The 12,086-nt window shown below is 41.1% G+C and overlaps 1 protein-coding gene across 13 annotated transcripts in view; it reads right to left on the bottom strand.

Annotated features, from left to right (window-relative positions):
* The window catches only part of UBAP2 (ubiquitin associated protein 2), a 73,216-nt gene extending 61,969 nt beyond the window's left edge, over positions 1–11,247 (bottom strand). For 9 of the 13 annotated variants that reach the window (XR_014796234.1, XM_084897959.1, XM_084897966.1 and 6 more), the window contains exon 1: positions 11,115–11,247. The gene's annotated coding sequence lies outside the window, so the exon portion shown is untranslated. Of the gene's footprint in view, positions 1–3,790; positions 3,956–11,114 lie in introns of all 13 variants that reach the window. The other 4 variants (XM_084897967.1, XM_084897970.1, XM_084897964.1 and 1 more) reach the window with 3 other exon arrangements.
* Positions 11,248–12,086: the final 839 nt, after the last annotated feature.

Here is a 12,086-nt window from a genome sequence, read left to right as displayed (position 1 = left end):
TTGGTTGCGGGCATGTCCCCGGTAGGGGGTGTGCAGGAGGCAGCTGATCGATGACTCTCTCTCATCGATGTTTCTAACTCTCTATCTCTCTCACTTCCTCTCTGTACAAAATCAATAAAATATATTAAAAAAAAAAAAAAATTTTACAAATTCAGTGATAACCTTGCTTTTATGTAAAAGCAAGGTGGCATTATAGCACTTCAATTATCAAGTTCAACTGAGAAATCAAACATTATCTATAATGCTAAAAGCAAACTATGCTAATTAGACCAGACAGCCAGATGAAGCCAGGGCTGCGAAGGCTGAGGCAGCCGCCACTGTGAGGGCCAAAACCGCTTACACGAATTTCGTGCATTGGTCCTCTAGTGGGAATATAAAAGAAAACTCTGAGGCAAACGTGTTTTTTGTTCCAACTCCTATTAATATAAATGCTTTCTAAAATGCGATACATACTTCTCTTCTGTGGGAAATACAGTACAATAAAACTGATTTAACTTTTTTTCTGATTCTACATCAGTTATTGTAATCATTGGTGGATGTGGGAAATTAGTCTGAATCATACTAATTCGAAGATGTACCTAGGAACTTGCATTCCTATATAAATTCATCACATCACTGTATTCTTTCTTGTCCATGGTCTCTTTCTCAAAAGTGGCAGCATTTACATATCTGCATGACTTCTGGGTAGCATAGTATGGCTACTTTCCAATGCAGTCTTTCAAGTTCTTTACTTATCATTTATTTTAAATATCATCTGCATTGTATTTAATCACTGTCATTTCTGAGGGAAGAGGGTTCCATCCCAAGCCTTACAGAGGAAGCCCTCAAACATTTATTTTCAGCAGGTGGCAGAACGATTTCTATGTTAGCTTGAGTGAAATAATCTTATCCAACCTGCAATCAACCACCAATATTAGCATGCTCTTTATCAGGCACCAAAAGAAAAAGCAAGGGAGAGAAATGAAAATAAAGAAGACTTATGCCCTACCCAGTTTGGTTCACTGGATAGAGCGTCAGCCTGTGGACTGAAGGGTCCCGGGTTTGATTCTGGTCAAGGGCATGCACCTCGATTGCAGGCTCCTCCCCAGCCTGGCCCTGTTTGGGGCATGTGCAGGAGGCAACCAACCGATGTGTTTCTCTCACGTCAATATTTCTGTCTTTCACTTTCTCTTCCACTCTCTCTAAAAATCAATGGAAAAATAAAAAGACTTATTTCCTGGATATTAACAAAAAGTGATAATAAATTACCAATGAAATGTTCCCATCTCAAATTCCCCTACCCCAGTGGTCAGCAAACTCATTAGTCAACAGAGCCAAATATCAACAGTACGATTGAAATTTCTTTTGAGAGCCAAATTTTTTAAACTTAAACTTCTTCTAATGCCACTTCTTCAAAATAGACTTGCCCAGGCCATGGTATTTTGTGGAAGAGCCGCATGTGGCTGGTGAGCTGCAATTTGCCAACCATGGCCCTATCCTATTCCTAAATCCTAGTTTAATGTGTCTTTCCCAACCATGTTCACTTACATTAGTCCCTCACCTACCCTCTTTTGAGGGATTAAGTAAAGTCTGAGTCATCAGAACAGGATAAATTTAATGCCAACATTAGTCTTAGTCTGTGAAACAGACAGACATATTTTTATAAATTTTTGTCTTCCCACCCTCACTCCCATTTGCCCCCTTTCCAGCTCTGCATCCATCAGAGCAAAATTAACTTCTCACTAGTTGCTCTGTCCCAAAGCCTTCATAGAAAAGGGAATAAAAGCACGGAGAAGTCAACATTCTTCCTTTTGCTTCTTTTCTCTTCCTAAGACCTAGTCAGAAAGGGGAAGGAAGGTGTCAAACTATAGGCAAATGCCTCACCATTCATAGGATCACAAGTTCAATAGGCCAAATCTTTCTTTTATTCGAGTCATATTGATCACAACCAGTCACAATCAGATTCTTGATACTAGGCCAAAAAACATTATCCAAATCATGTCAGTTTAACTCTTGCTTCTTCATTTTCAAGCACAGAAAAGAAATTAACAACAGTTAAAACAGGTAATATCTCCAGCCTCCAAGGTGTGAAAAAAACTTCAGAAAATATCTCTTATACATACCACTTAAAATGTTACCTACTTAGCCCTGGCCAGGTGGCTCAAGTAGTTAGAGGATCATGCATATAAACCAAGTTGCAGGTTCAATCCCTGGTCAGGACACATACAAGAAGCAACCAATGAATACATAAATGGGGGGGGGGGGGGGGGTGCGCGCTAAGAATCAATTTAAAATTTAAGTCCTACTTTTTAAAAAAATACTATCACCCTAGCCGGTTTGACTCAGTGGCTAAAGGACTGGCCCACGGACTGAAGGGTGCTGGGTTAGATTCCAGTCAAGGGCACATACCTCAGTTGCAAGCTTGATCACTGGCTCTGGTCAGGAGGCAACCAAATCTATGTCTGTCTGTCTGTCTGTCTCTAACCCTCCCTTCTATTCTCTCTCTCTCTCTCTCTCTCTCTCTCTCTCTCTCTCTCTCTCTCTCTCTCTCTTAAATAAGTCAATGGAAAAATGTCCTCAGTGAGGATTAACAAAAACCAAAAAAAATGCTACCTACTTCATCTCACATTAATTTGTTACCTTGGTTTTGAGGTAGTAAATTGACATCTCTGCTATCCACTGTCATAAATTGGATATTACTGCTAAAAAGTTATCAAATCCCAACTATTCTTTTATAACGGCTAAAACTTTACAAGCCTTCATTTCTTGCTAAAGACAAATGACCTAAAATATTTCAGGTTATTTTCATTTTTCATATATCTGCATGAACCATTTGCTTCTCAATTGTAACAATACACAAATATTTCACAACCGATTTATACTCAGTGTATCTCTTATTAAGCTTTACCTATATCATGTCTAGCTATTACTACAAATCAAAAATATTATAGAAATGCTGACTTCTTAAAAGTACTTTAGACCCATAATTTTTCATTACAGTTCTTTAACTTTCCTTATGATTCCATGATATAAAATCTTAGTTTTTTAAGCATATTTAATTCTAATGACATACTTATTACTGTTTCACTCATGCCAAGAACAACTTCTTAAAAAGCATAATCATGTAATCCATTTAAACATTGGCATACCTATCACTTATGGACCAGGGTCAATTTTCATTCAAATATACAAATATAAAATAACTCAATAAGTAAATCTCCTACCACTATTGAGAAAATGTCCCATACCCTTTTCCTTCCCACAAGTATGTGTATAGAAACCTGCTAAACTATTCTCTACATCCAAACTAATCTCAAAAACAAAGGCTTAGAACAATTACCTTCAAAGAATTCTTGGAAACTGCATGTACATTGTGTAAAAATTGTATTTTTCAAAAAGAATACACTTACTGCCCAGCCAGCGTGGCTAAGTGATTTGGATAAGTCATTGACTTATGAACCAGGAAGTCATGGTTCGATGGTTTGTTTCCCGGTCAGGGCACATGTCCGGGTTGTGGGCTCAATCCCCAGTAGAGGTGTCCAGGAGCCAGCCCATCAATGATCCTCTCTCATCATTGTTTCTCTCTTTCTCTCTTTCTCTCTCTTTCTCTCTCTCTCTCTCTCTCTCTCTCTCCCTCCCTTCCTTTCTGAATTCAATAAAAATATATTATAAAAGAAAACCAAAATAAAAAATACACTTACTTCTTCCTCCATTTCCTCACTAAATATCCACTTAACTTTCAGTCTGGCTTCCATCACCCTATCACTCCAACAGTAGAAAAAAAATGCTATTTCGCCAAGTCACCACTGACCTCCTCCTAATTTGGGAGAATGGCAAATCTCCTACATCTGTCTTCTGTTCTCATTCTTTCATCTGTCTCTGGCATTCAACACACTTTCTTCGCTTGGCTTTTCAGACACTATACCATTCTGGTTTTCTGGGCTCAAATCCACAGCAGCAGCACATCCTTCTACTCCTGAAACATAAAATTGTTAACTTCTTTATCACGTTTCTCCCTTCCTATAGAAATGTTTCTATCGGTATCATCCAACTTCAAAGGAAAAGCTAAAAACCTTGTCTTTCTCCAGAAACTCAGCCCACATCTGCCTACTAGATACCTACACCTATAATGAAATTTATCCAAAATAACGTTATTTGAAAACTTCCAAAATTTTCCAAGTGACCAATATATTCAAATGTTTCAGAGCTTAAAACCTTTAAGCCATTCTTTTTTTTAAAAAAAAATATATTTTATTGATTTTTCACAGAGAGGAAGAGAGAGGGATAGAGAGCCAGAAACATCGATGAGAGAGAATCATCGATCAGCTGCCTCCTGCACACCCCCCATCGGGGATGTGCCCGCAACCAAGGTACATGCCCCTGACCGGAATCGAACCCGGGACCCTTCAGTCCCCAGGCCGACGCTCTATCCACTGAGCCAAACCGGTCCCAGCTAAGCCATTCTTTTAATATTACCATTTTTTGAAATTGATTTTAGAGAGGAAGGGAGAGGGAGAGAGAGATAAATATCAATGATGATAGAGAATCATTGACTGGCTGCCTCCTGCATGCCCCCTACTGGGGATCAAGCCTGCCACCCATGCATGTAGCCTTGGCTGGAATCAAACATGGGGTCCTTCAGTCACAGGTCAACACTCTATACATTGAGCTATTTCTTAACACGTACATTTGTCATAAAGGATTTAAGGCATTAGATCTGTCTTCTTTTACATTCTCTCTGCCATCAATTTAATATAGGTATCTGAATTAAAGGTTATTGTACCAAAGCCATCTCCTCCTCTTCTTTTAGGAGTAAGTTTGATAACCCTTGTCCAGTACTAGTTTTGATATGTGAATACGTCACTTATATAACCCAGCAGTTATAAGATATCTTTATTAACTACTGTATCAATAATTGCCTCCTCTCTGGTTCACTGAAACTTCATGCCCTTATTTATCTGTCTGAACTATGTAAATTGTGAAACTGATGCCAAAGTGGGACTGTTGTTCTTCTAGAACAGTGGATAAAGTGTCACCCTGTGGATTGAAGGGTCCCAGTTTTGATTCCAGCCAAGGACATGTACCATGGTTGCAGGCACATCTCCAGTGTGTGTTTGTGCAGGAGGCAGCTGTTTGATGTTTCTCTCTCATGGGTGTTTCTAACTCTCTATCCCTCTCCCTTCCTCTCTGCAAAAAATCAATTAAGTATAGTTTTTTTAAATAAAAAAATAAAAAAAAGAATCGCCCTAGCTGGTTTGACATTTCACTAAGTAATCAATATTATACCAGGAAATTTCTAATAAAAATAAAATGAAATCTTGATTGGAGGAAAATAATTGAGACATTCAAGTTACTATACCCCTAGCCAATCTGATTCAATGGATAGAGCATCGGCCCATGGACTGAAGGATCCCAGGTTCAATTCTGGTCAAGGGTATGTGCCTTGGTTGCAGGTTGCAGGTTCTCACACTGATGTTTCTCTTTGTCTCTCCCCCTCCCTTCCACTCTGTCCAAAAATCAATGGAAAAAATATCCTCACGTGAGGATTAACAACAAAAACCCCAGCAAATTCAAAGTGTGTTATGTAATTTAAATCCTTACCCTAGGATATTTTATTCCATCATTTTTCATTATTGATTACATTATTCATCTGTATTTGTAACATCAACAGTTGCTAACAAGTTTCAACAATGAATCTTTGTTCAAGTGAATATCTGTACAGCATATACTAACACAACAAAAAAACCTATCACTCAGACCTAATCTGAATTAACCTACATTCTAAGTATTTTACAAAAATAAAATGCCATGAGAATATGCTAAAGTTTTTTTAAAATATATTTTTATTGATTTCAGAGAGGAAGGAAGAGGGAGAAACAGAAACATCAATGATGAGAATCATCGATCAGCTGCCTCTTGCAAGCCCCCACCGGGGACTGAGCCCACAACCCAGGCATGCACCCTTGATCGGAATCAAACCTGGGACCCTTCAGTTAGTTCACAGGCCGATGCTCTATCCACTGAGCCAAATGGGCTAGGGCAACTATTTAAAGTTTTTATTAATGTAATAGCTTGGCCACATTCTCACACATCAAAAGGAACGTTAATCAGTGTTTCAAAACTGATAAAATGGGTGTGCACAGCAGATAACTGGATACATAGAATATTTTTAGTCTTTCCAACAGCCCAAGAAAGTTACATTTATCCTAAAATAAATTACAATATACTCAACAATGGCAAGAAGTATCAGAACTAAGTAATAGCAGTAGTTATGTATTACTTATCAGATTGCCTAACTGGCCATTACATCTGAAAAAATATTTAAGACATGGATTACTATTCAGTTCTGTACTTCAGTGACAATGTTTAGAGTGAACCAGAAACCCTGATTGGACAGGAAGGGAGACTAAAAAAGGACATTTTGTAAACAATTGGGAAAATCTAAATGTGAACTTACACCAAATGTAATTATAGGTATTATAATTACATATTATTAAATAATTATTCATTTTCCTAGGTGTAATAATGTTATGTGGTTATTTGTAAGAGAAGCTCTTTATTGTAAACAGATGCTTACTAAGGAAACATTTGGGCATAAATATGATGTTTGCACTTTACTTTTAATTTACTTAGCCTTAAAAGATAGCATGTGTAGTATAGAGAAAAGTCAATGTGTCAAAATGTTAGGTAGGTATACATGTGTCCCCTTTTAGCTTGTATAGGTTTGAAAATCTTAAAAAGCTGGAGGAAACCAGCCCTGGCCAGTAGCTGAGTTGGTCAGAACATCCTCCTGATATGCCAAAGTTGGGGAGTTTTTTGTTTTGTTTTTAAAAGTTGGGGTTTTGATCCCCAGCCAGAGCACATACAAGAAGCAACCAATGTATACATAAATATGTGGAACAACAAATCAATGTTTCTTTCTCTTTCCCTCTCTTTCCCTCTCCTCTCTAAAATCAAAAACACACAATACAGACCGCACTATACACCTTTGTCCCAAGCCCATGTGGTTGCAAAGTTGTTGTTTTTTATTTATTTTTTTATTTTATCTTATTTGTTAATGGTACAAACCTTTTTACTCTTTTTTTTTAATATATATTTTATTGATTTTATACAGAGAGGAAGGGAGAGAGATAGTTAGAAACATCGATGAGTCATCGATCAGCTGCCCCCTGCACACCCCCCACTGGGGATATGCCTGCAACCAAGGCACATGCCCTTGACCGGAATCGAACCCGGGACCCTTCAGTCCCCAAGCCGACGCTCTATCCACTGAGCCAAACCGGTCCCAGCTTGTTTTTTTTTTTCATCTGCTTGCTTGGGAAGCAGCATATTATGGTGGCAAATAGAATAAAAATGCCTACAATCTCTTAGTTGAGACAGTGTTGAGAGTGTTTTTATATGGGATGAAGGGATAGAATAAGGCAAGAAAAGAGAATGGAGAGGAAAAAAGAAAAATAAAAGAGAAAGGAGGAAGGGATAGAATAGAGAAAGCAGAGAAGAAAGGCATCATTAACAAGAAGCAAATCTGAGCTTCCAAAAGTCTTCATTGGCATAATATTGAGGAGTGATTTGATGAGAAAATGGAGATTACATGTAAAAGGAATTTGAGTATCGCCCTGGCTGGGTAGCTCAGTTGGTTAGAGTGCCTCCCGATGAGCCATGGTTGTGGTTTGATCCCCGGCCAGGGCACATACAAGCATCAACCACTGAATGCAAAATAAGTAGAACAAGTTGATGTTTCTCTCTCTCTCAAAATCAATAAGGTAAAATAAAAAATTTAAGTATCATACTAAGTATTACTGGATTATGTATATACATGTAACTTTTAGTGAGAAATGAGAAAGTTCCTACGTGACATCTTACAGGTTAATAGTAACACCATAATAGCAAGAAAAAGTTACAGCAACAGGTGTAAAACCAAATGAAATTCTTTCCTTTATTTATCTTTGAAAATATTCTCATAACATAAATTTTTAAAGTTTTTAGACCCAAATATATGTTCCATTACCGTTAGGGATCCAAATAAAGAAAACCAAGCAACAAATTCCCAACAACTTTTAAAAGTAGAGTGCACTGCCTAGTCGTAAAAACACCCACTCCTTAATCCATGCCGAATTTCATAAATTAATTCCACAGTTAACTGGGTTCCGATTCAATGTACTTCATAACACCAGTGTGAAAATGAGTTACCTGAAAACTGAAATTCACTCTACATCAGGCAGAAATTCACAAACTTGGCCTGAAAATCCGTGGGAAGAAATTTCAAAACTAAAATATACTTTCTTTAAAAAGTACAGGAATGCAGCATCTTTGGAAGAAAAAAAAAGTCAAGAAAACAACAACCAAAAAGTGGGAAATATCAGCATATGCAGTTTGCATTATGATTCTCTAAATAAAACTGATTAATTTGGTTCTTGAACTTAAAAAGGAAAGAAAAAAAAGGATTATATTCCTACATATTTGATAGTTGGGTCAAGTTACTTCAAAACCTTGGTGATATTTCCTATAAATCTTCCCTCTTTCTACCTCCAAGTTAAATCTCCACTCTCTTTTTCTGGGGGTGGGGGTGGGGGTGGGGTGAAAAAAGAAATAAAAAACAACACAGCTGCTTCTAAGATATATCATTGATTCACCACCTCATCAGTCAACACCACAGGTGCCATTACACTCAACTTTTAAAGGACACTCCATTTACTCAAATTAAGAACTGGTATCTGCTGACCTACAGGATACCTCACAAAGAAAAATAAGGTAGATGTTTAAGAGCAAAGGAACTTCAGTCTGTGAATTCACAGACAGCTTCTTTTGAGCAGGTATTAATCCTTCACAATACACTTACACCAAAAAGGAAGTGTCATATAACAAAACAAAACAAAAAATCTAAAAGTCATCATTTTTAAAAAGGTCTAGAATATCAACACTTCAAGACAAACCCTTACAGCCCTAGCCAATTTGGCACAGTGGATAGAGCACTGGCCTCGGACTGAAGGTCCCAGGTTCGATTCAGGTTGGGGGAACCTGCCTGGGTTGTGTGCTCGATCCCCAATGGAGGGTGTGCAGGAGGCAGTTGATCAATAATTCTCTCTCATTGTTGATGTTTCTATCTCTCTCTCTCCCTCTTCCTTCCTCTCTAAAATCAATAAAAATATACTTAAAACAAAAAGACTAACCCTTACAAAAGTAAAGGCTTCACTTCAGACCAGTTCAAATCTTCAAGATTGTTTTATACTTTATACTTGTAGTTTATACTTAAGGCAGTAGAGATATTAACTAGTTCCTATCAAGACACAGCGCATACTGAAGTAAACCTATTCTTCTTCATGTTCTACTACTATTTCTTTCCAAACAATGAAAGTCACTCGGGCTAATAACCATGAGACACTCTGGTGAGCAGTGCCCTGGCCGCACCAGTTACCAGGAAAGGGAAGCAGAGGTGTTATTGTTCCAGCCTTATCCTAAAGGCAGCTCCCAGCGACTGCTGCAGGTCCAGCCCACATTTAAAGACAGAGCGGCCAGAAGAAACCAGAGCGGCAGGAAACAGGCCGGAGAGGCAATTACCACAAACCTTTCCCATGGCCTCATTCCCATGCCACCATTTCCAGCCTTAACATTTCAATTTTAACACAAATCCCTTCTCTGAATTGTTTCTTAATTATTGAGGGTCAGAGGCAACAAGGAAGCAAAAGGAGGACATCAGAGCTGTGGGAAACAAGCAGGATAGGGGGAGAAATCTCGTTACACATGAGAACAAGCTGTAAGGGGGGGAGGGGAAGACTAGGAGGAACTCGCTAAGCTAGCCGAAGACGAGTATGGGAAACTAATCATTTCCGCCTAATGATAAGGGAAGCCTTCTCAGCAACGGAGGACAGCCCAAGCCAAGGGGTCCTTGCAGGAAGGAAAGAGATGTGGTATCCTGGAAGACGCTATCATCTAAAGACGGTAAAATTCATTCCCCTTCCTGAGACAAACAGGAACCAACCCAATCTAGGCACCTAATGCCTAGGACATAGGAGCTCTGAGGTATTATGCCCATTTTCCAACCACGTTTTATTAGTCAAACTGACACACAAAAAAGAACGTACATCTCATGGCAAAAAAAGTAAGGAACACACTACTCACATACTTCTTGGTTTAAAAAGTACTATCATAATAGAAAATATAAAAAATCTGGTTTCACACAAAAAACTTTAATTACATGCCCTTCAAATAAGATGATCTTTGGATGCCTTATGTAGACCTTCAAAAGCTCTCAGTTAGGACACACAGGTGAAACCCTAAATACTGGCAGACAATATACGTTGGATCTAAGTAGAAACACTAGCCAACGGAGGTGGTTATGTCTCACAGGAAATAACAGGAATGATGATGGCATCAACTCAGGGAAAACAAGGACAAGAGGCCAGAGTGGTGGCACTTGAGATGCCTGGGCAATTAATTAGATTAAAAACACACGGGGAAAGGTGGGGCAGCCAAGTGAGAAAGTGATTCAGAGGCAAAAAGATGTAATGCACTAAGGCATTTTTTATATTATAACAGAAAGCGCTTTAGTTTACAAAGCGCCAACAGGACATGGGACTGAGAAAACGGAGTCCCAAGAGACTGTCACCAAAGCCTTCCAGAATAAAAAGGAGTAGAGTTGAACTATGCCTCCGAGTAAAACCGGGAAAGGCTAGAGAGGGCAGAAGTTGAGCTCTAAGAGGTCCAGTCCCAGGACTAGCGAGCGACAGTCGTGAAAACGGAAAGATGGTCAAGAGGGGAAGTGTCCGCGTGGTGCGGGAGCTCCAGAGGCCAGGAAGAGACTCAGGTAGGAGGAAAAAACCACACCCTCCAGGGCAGAAACCTTAAAGGGGGAGGGGAGTGAGCCCCCTGAGGCTGGGTGGGGCCGGGCCGGGTGGGACCCGGGTCGGCAGGAAGCCGCGCGGGGCGACAGGATGGGAAGAGGAAGGAGGACGCCCGGGCCTGGGCATACGGAGGACGCTGGAAGCCGACGGAGGAAGCTCGGCCCGGTCCTCGCGGGTGGGTACTGGGGCAGGATAAACGGGGCTAAAGAAAAGAAGACCTAAACTCAACGCTACAAAGCGCAATGAAGGGCCCGGAACTGGGAAGGAAAGAGAGAGAGAGAGGGTGGCAATTACCGATGCTGATCTCGCTGGACTCGGCACCCGCCGCCGCCGCTGCCGCCGCTCGTTACCTGCCAATGTGCCTCTTACAAAGCGGCGGCGGCAGCAGAGGCAGCGCGTCCCGTCACGTGGCCTCTACGTCACGGGCGAAGGAGGGGTCACCACGCGACGCACTCCAGCCCGCGGGTGGGGGGCACCGCTTCCTCTGCGGCCCCCACCACCACCCAGGGAAGGTCCACAGCGCCGAGGCCCGGGGAGGCGCGGGGATGGATGGAGCACATGAGGGAGATTTATCAGGAGCGAACAATCCATAGCACTCAGGATGCCCACAATTGCAGCTCGTGGTCGCGCTGTGATGACCTCACAAGGCAAGCCCCTTCACGTCGTCTCCCTACTCGCATCACGTGACGCGTTCCAACCACTCAGGGCAACGAACGTTGCGGGAGGGGACTACGACTCCCAGCTTGCTGCGCGGCGTAGGCCTCCACGCGTGCAGCCCTTTCCCCCTCACGTTCACCCGCGATGCGACGCAGACTTAATACAGAGCGAAGGCCAAAAGGGTAAGCGGATAGGTCTGTCATTTGAGACGAACGCCCGTGGGTGCCTCCTGCCAGGTGGCGGAACGTGGTTCTTGCTGCGCGAACAGTCCAGGCGGGAGGAGGCTTCCACACCCACAGCCCAAGCTCGCGCTCCTCCCCGCTCCCTGCGCGGGAAAACGCCAACGGCCAGTCACGGTACCGGCGGCACCAAGCGGGCTTCAGACGGAACCTCCTTTCTTATTAAACATGGGGTCGAATTCTGCATTCCCAAGTCTCCTCCGTGAAAAGATGAACACTTTTTGAACGCCTGTTCGATGTCAGTTATTACTGTCATTAAGTCATGTAAACCCTTCGATAAAGGGATTTCCCCGTTTTAAGCATGAAAAAGGGATTAGAGAGGTTCAGCTGTCCCCTGCCTCATACTCAAGATTTTCCCTTTTCCAAACAA

This window comes from Pipistrellus hanaki (genome assembly GCF_964339955.1).
Source record: "Pipistrellus hanaki genome assembly, chromosome: 11".
NCBI lineage: Eukaryota > Metazoa > Chordata > Mammalia > Chiroptera > Vespertilionidae > Pipistrellus > Pipistrellus hanaki.
This window is presented reverse-complemented; position numbering and strand designations above follow the sequence as displayed.